Raw genomic sequence first — 6,104 nt, forward strand, 5'->3', positions numbered from 1 at the left:
CTTGTTTAAGAGATTATCTTAGTTATTGTAGTAGGCCCCTCTTTTGAAGGCGACGTTACCCTCAACCCAGTAGTTTGAGTCAGCAAGGATACAATCCTAAAGGGTCGGATTATTGAAAGATAATGAATTAAGTTATTAATGCAAATTATGGTAGGCCCCGCTTTTGGCGGTGACGTTACCCTCGGCTAAGTAGTCTGAGTCAGCAGGGATACAGTCCTAAATAGCCGGGTTATAGTATTAATAGTAGTTAGCTTATGAGGGGGTCAAAGAGTTTGGATCCCCGCCATCCAATACCTATGGGCATTGAAGGAGATCCTACTAAATTTGACCCAGGTCCCAAGCAGGACCTCTAAACGCTGAACAAGGGCAAGACCTTTACCAAACCGTTCCCTTAACCCCCGACCAGGTAGCCAACATACCTCCATATAGACCGTGGAGATATGAATGGTGAAAATCTTTTATTTTATATAGACAGTAAAATAATGCCAAGACACCACGGACAAACGATAAGGAAAGATCACCTTCAACATAAGTAACTAGTTATTAAAGTCATTAATACAAAACCAAATAAAAAGTGCAAAAGATTAAAAATAAAAAGTATTATACTAAACACTTGTCTTCACCAAGTGATGTAAGAGACTTAGGCAAACATGGCCTTGATTGTCAAGAACTCTTACGATCAATCTTGGATCCCGAGACGACTCACACACTCTATGATGGACAATGGATGATGGTGGTGGATGATGGTGTTATGGTGGTGGTGGGTGGTGGATGAAGTGTGAGAGAGGTGGTGTGCCAAGGGATGAGAGAGAATGAAGCCAAGCTCCTCTATTTATAGGCTGAACAGAACGCTGGACACGGCCCCGTGTTCGCTGAACACGGCCCCGTGCCCGTCTGACATTCTCTCTCTTCATTAATTGTAATTGCGAATTACAATTAATGCGCCTGCTGTACTTTCAACACGCCCCCGTGTCCGCTGGGCACGGCCCCGTGGTGAGCAATGGAAGCTTCTACTGGTTTGTCTTTTCTGCTGCTTCCTGGGCACGCCCCCGTGTTCACTGGACACGGGGCGTGTTCAGGCTCTGTTCTCTTCTCTTTGTCTTGGGAGGTGCCGTTGAGGGTCCGGGCAGTTTACTTTTGTTCCTTTTCTTGTATTTATGGTAGAATTAGTGGTCTTTTTGCTTCTTTTGTGATTTTGAGCTCATTTCATCCTGAAAATACAAAAGGAAGACAAAAACACTCTTTTTCCAACATTAGTACTTAAAAAGGGTTAGTTTTATGCCTTAATTGATGTGTTTTATATGTTGCATTTTACACACATCATAGCCAACATACCTCCATATAGACCGTGGAGATATGAATGGTGAAAATATTTTATTTTATATAGACAGTAAAATAATGCCAAGACACCACAGACAAACGATAAGGAAAGACCACCTTCAACATAAGCAACTAGTTATTAAAGTCATTAATACAAAACCAAATAAAAAGTGCAAAAGATTAAAAATAAAAAGTATTATACTAAACACTTGTCTTCACCAAGTGATGTAAGAGACTTAGGCAAACGTGGCCTTGATTGTCAAGAACTCTTACGATCAATCTTGGATCCCGAGACAACTCACACACTCTATGATGGACAATGGATGATGGTGTTGTGATGGTGGTGGGTGGTGGATGAAGTGTGAGAGAGGTGGTGTGCCAAGGGATGAGTTGAAATGAAACCAAGCACTCCTATTTATAGGTTGAACAGAAGGCTGGGCACGGCCCCGTGTCCGCCGGACATGCCCCTGTGCCCGTCTGACACTCTCTCTCTTCATTAATTGTAATTCGCAATTACAACTAATGTGCCTGCTGTACTTTCACCACGCCCCCGTGCTCACTGGACACAGCCCCGTGGTGGGCAATAGAAGCTTCTATAGGTTTGTCTTTTCTGCTGCTTCTTGGGCACGGCCCCGTGCTGGCTGAGCACGGGGCGTGTTCAATCTTCTGACTTCTCTTTTTTGCTTGGGAGGATGCCGTTGAGGGGTCGGGCAATCTACTTTTGTTCCTTTTCTTGTATTTATGCTAGAATTAGCTGTCTTTTTGCTTCTTTTGTGAATTTGAGCTCATTTCATCCTGGAAATACAAAAGGAAGACAAAAACACTCTTTTTCCAACATTAGTATTTAAAAAGGGTTAGTTTTATGCCTTAATTGATGTAATTTATATGTTGCATTTTACACACATCAATCTGAACGTCGAACGGGTTGCTGTTCAATCAGATTGCCATCCGATTGAACGACCACTAGACCATGTGATGTTTGGAAGTTCAACACTTAAACAATTTTCAACATGTTCAATGCATTACCAGTTCCAGCGGATTGCCACCCGATCGGCAGACTATCCGATCGAGTGACAACACCGCTGTGAACTTGTTCTCTGAGAAATACCTCGCCGAACGGATCGTCACCCGATCGAACCGCCATTCGATCAACCGACCTGAAAGGTAGAGATACTTCTCTGTTTTCAAAATGCTACAACGAAAATTTCAAAAGGCAAACCATCATACACAAACACATCCTCACCAAACGAGATGACAATCCAATCGAGTGGCCATTCGAACGTTTATGCTATCGTTAACTGTTCAGGCTAATATCTCTCAGCGCTCCCTTCAATCCAAGAGCGTGTTTACTTGTTAAACACAATCTATGAGTATACTCGCTCCCTTTTTTGCTTTATGCGCTTTTGGGTGTTACATACGTTATCTATATTCAAATCATAATCGACACACAACGCAAACACTATTTATACGCTAACCGTTATTGCATGCTACGTGTTATTCGATGAATGCTTGTATGTTATGTTAACACAGTGATTGTTGCCTGACACCTTAGCAATGATAGTACTATAGTTTGGACTCAGCACCTATCGTGGATTGGGGTTGTTATGGGCTTTACTTCACGTGTCCTAGTGGGGATATGTGTTGCGCATTCTACAACTCGCAGTCACGTCTGTGCATATTTCTCTGTCGATAACCTACTAGCCTTCACTTTATACATGTTACATGCTGGTTACGCGTAAACTATTTTGAACTCTATTATGCTATACCAAACTTGTATGCTCACATTTACAGTATGTGTATTGACCCGTATTTTAACGTATGTGACAGGTGTTCAGGATGCTATCTGCTAGGATGCTGTGTATTTCCTGCTTTTTTCGAATCAAGTAGGATGGAGTCTAGAAACAAAGACAATTTATTTTTATTTGAAATCTGAGTTGTCGAACATGTTTTGTTTGGAGAATGTCGATGTCTGTAATAATTAGATTACTTAATGGGTTATGGTATGGGACATAATATTAACTATTTGGTAATTTAGTCGTTATGGAATTTCTCTTGACAATCTGTTCGCTCTGTGCCATGCGCCGATGTTTCCGTTATCGGTTGGGGTGCGACAGATTGGTATTAGAGCCATAACTATAGGGAATTAGGCAAGACTCGACCTAGTCCGAGTCGATGCCTTAGAAACGATCTAGTCTATAGTTAAGAACGAACAGACCGACTTGTGCATACCCTGTAGGGGTTTGTACGAGCTTACTTGCTATATCTCGCTATTCTCGCTTACGCTACACTATCACTGCACTCTACTTTTCGAAAAGGAACAAGTGATTAGGTCGAGATTAGGTGTGAAAACCGCAAACTCTCGACCAACTCACCTGTTCGACCCGCATTTTTATCTATAAACAGGAGAATTTGCGTTGAATCTGGAGTGAAATCCATACTTTAAGGCATATTTTGTTCTCTATTTTATCAAAACAGGAACGAAGTAGTTAAGTTAGGGGTGAAACCCGAACCTTGACGACTTGTTCCGACCTTTATTTTGGTTTAACAAAACTCTCACCAAAGTCTCGACGGACTCCAACGACTTGAAGTCACACTGTAACTGGAAGGATGCGTGCCGTTCGCCCAAATCGAGGCGAAAGCACAGTTCAGAAGGCCAAAGTGTGTACCAAAGGTCCTTGTGAATAGTCGAATCACTTTGGTTAGTCGACGCCTATCGAGCCTTAGGTAATCTAACCTCGATTTCGATCTCGCAATCGCTGATTTTATGTATTTTGATTCTTAGCCCGCAACTGCTGACTCTGATAATTCGTCGCTTTTATGTGGATTTTATGTGTTTTATGTGGTTTTATCTGTTATGTGTTTTCTATTTTTGGTGATTTATTCGCTTTTCGCTTTCGCTTTGATCAACACACACAACTCGCACTGTACATCTACCTCAAATCGCTAACAAATCGATGGATAATCACATGCTATGTTACTCGCTGTGTACTCACTAATCGCAATTGCTCTTCTCAAACGCGTGCGGACTTTGAATGATAGGTTTCTGTATTCTGACTGCCTCATGTGCTTCTGTGCTTCTGTGCTCCTTCGTGCTTATGTGAATCTGTGTTTATGTGCCAATGTGTTTATGTGTTACATGATTGTGTTCATGAGCTTTAGTAGTGTTAGGTGTATGAGGTGAGATTCGATTTCATTGTGTTTGAGTCCTGTGGTGATGTCTGTTGCAGACAATGTCGTCATCTGGATCCCTTCACTCTCGAACTGTTCGCCGAAACCAGAAAGACAAACGCCTTGCTGCTCTCGTCGCTAAGCAGATAGCGAAGGTGATTCCTCGGATCGTTAGCGACCTACACGAGAATACCAGCAAGTCTTCTGAAGAGTCCAGGACTGATTCACCAAAGCCTGTTTTTAGCTTCAAACAGTTCAAAGCTTGCGGTCCGAAAGAATTTACTGGCAAAGATGGCCCTACGGCCTTGTTTCAATGGTTTGATTCGATCGAGGTCACCCTGCGCCAGAGTGGCTGTCCTGATGATCTCCGCACTCTGAACGCCACCGGCGTCTTCCAGTCCCGCGCTTTAGACTGGTGGATGGCCGAGAGAAACAAACGCGGAAATGATGTAGCTTACGGTTTGACGTGTGATGAGTTGAAGAACGTCATGTTGGAAGAGTTCTGTCCTCCCCACGAGCGCCAAAAGTTGGAGGACGAATTCTGGCATTTCTAGCAGAAGGATGGTGACAATGCTGCTTTAACTGCTCGCTTCAAACAGCTCAGCATAATCTGTCCGGATCAAGTTAATGTCACGGCCCCAGCCCCGGTTTGACCCGGTCAAGAGCCGCGGGACAGGAACCCCGTGGTATTTAATTGATGTGACAGCGGAAGACTTTAATACAGGATCTTTTAATACTTGAAATGCCCGTTTAATTTATTTCATAATTAGGGATAAACCCTGTAATTTACAATAAAATGATTTCACTAGGAAATCTTTATTTTACAAAACATGTTTCTTTATTTATTTATATTGAGCCACTTCCTTAAGCTTGTAGTGCTTCACGACACTTTTCCTGGATCACATCAGATCACCTGAAACATGTTTTAAAAAGGTTTTATCAGCGGGGAAATACTGAGTGAATCATTCTTTTTGTCTAAAATGTTACTTTTGTTATAATTTACAGTATTAAGAGCGATTACAATGTTTATACATGTCAACCATATACCCACGGTATTAGTCACTCGACCACCTATTGGCTATCTCGTTGTCCAATGGTGTCTGTGACTATGGTCATATCACCCCTTGGCTAACTCGTTGTCCAATGGTGACAGATAATAAGTAATGTATACAAAACCCCACATACCGGCTGTAATGAAGACTACAAAGACCTAATCCCTGTAATTATAACTTTGAAAACAAACATGATTTTGAAAGCAAGTTTGGTAAAAAGAGAATGACTCACATTGCAGATTTATGCGGGCAGAGTTTAGCCTACTGATTAGCCTGTTAACCTAATTTAAATAACAATGCACACGAACTAGGTTAGTAACTAATACAACATTTACGACAACTCACGAGATTAAACCCTCACAACAAATGACAAAGTGCGATACTTAAACATCCATCGAATTAACGACGAATGACAAAGTATAAACCCTAATTTGAGCAGCACTTAAACATTTGTCGGATAGTTTCAATCGATCGGACATTGAATCGTAGCAGCGATCAAGTTAATACCCGGTATCGTAGGAGCACTTTGCTATTATGAAAGTAATTTTCGATTTTGAGCAGTGA

Source organism: Helianthus annuus, chromosome 14 (assembly GCF_002127325.2).
Source record: "Helianthus annuus cultivar XRQ/B chromosome 14, HanXRQr2.0-SUNRISE, whole genome shotgun sequence".
NCBI lineage: Eukaryota > Viridiplantae > Streptophyta > Magnoliopsida > Asterales > Asteraceae > Helianthus > Helianthus annuus.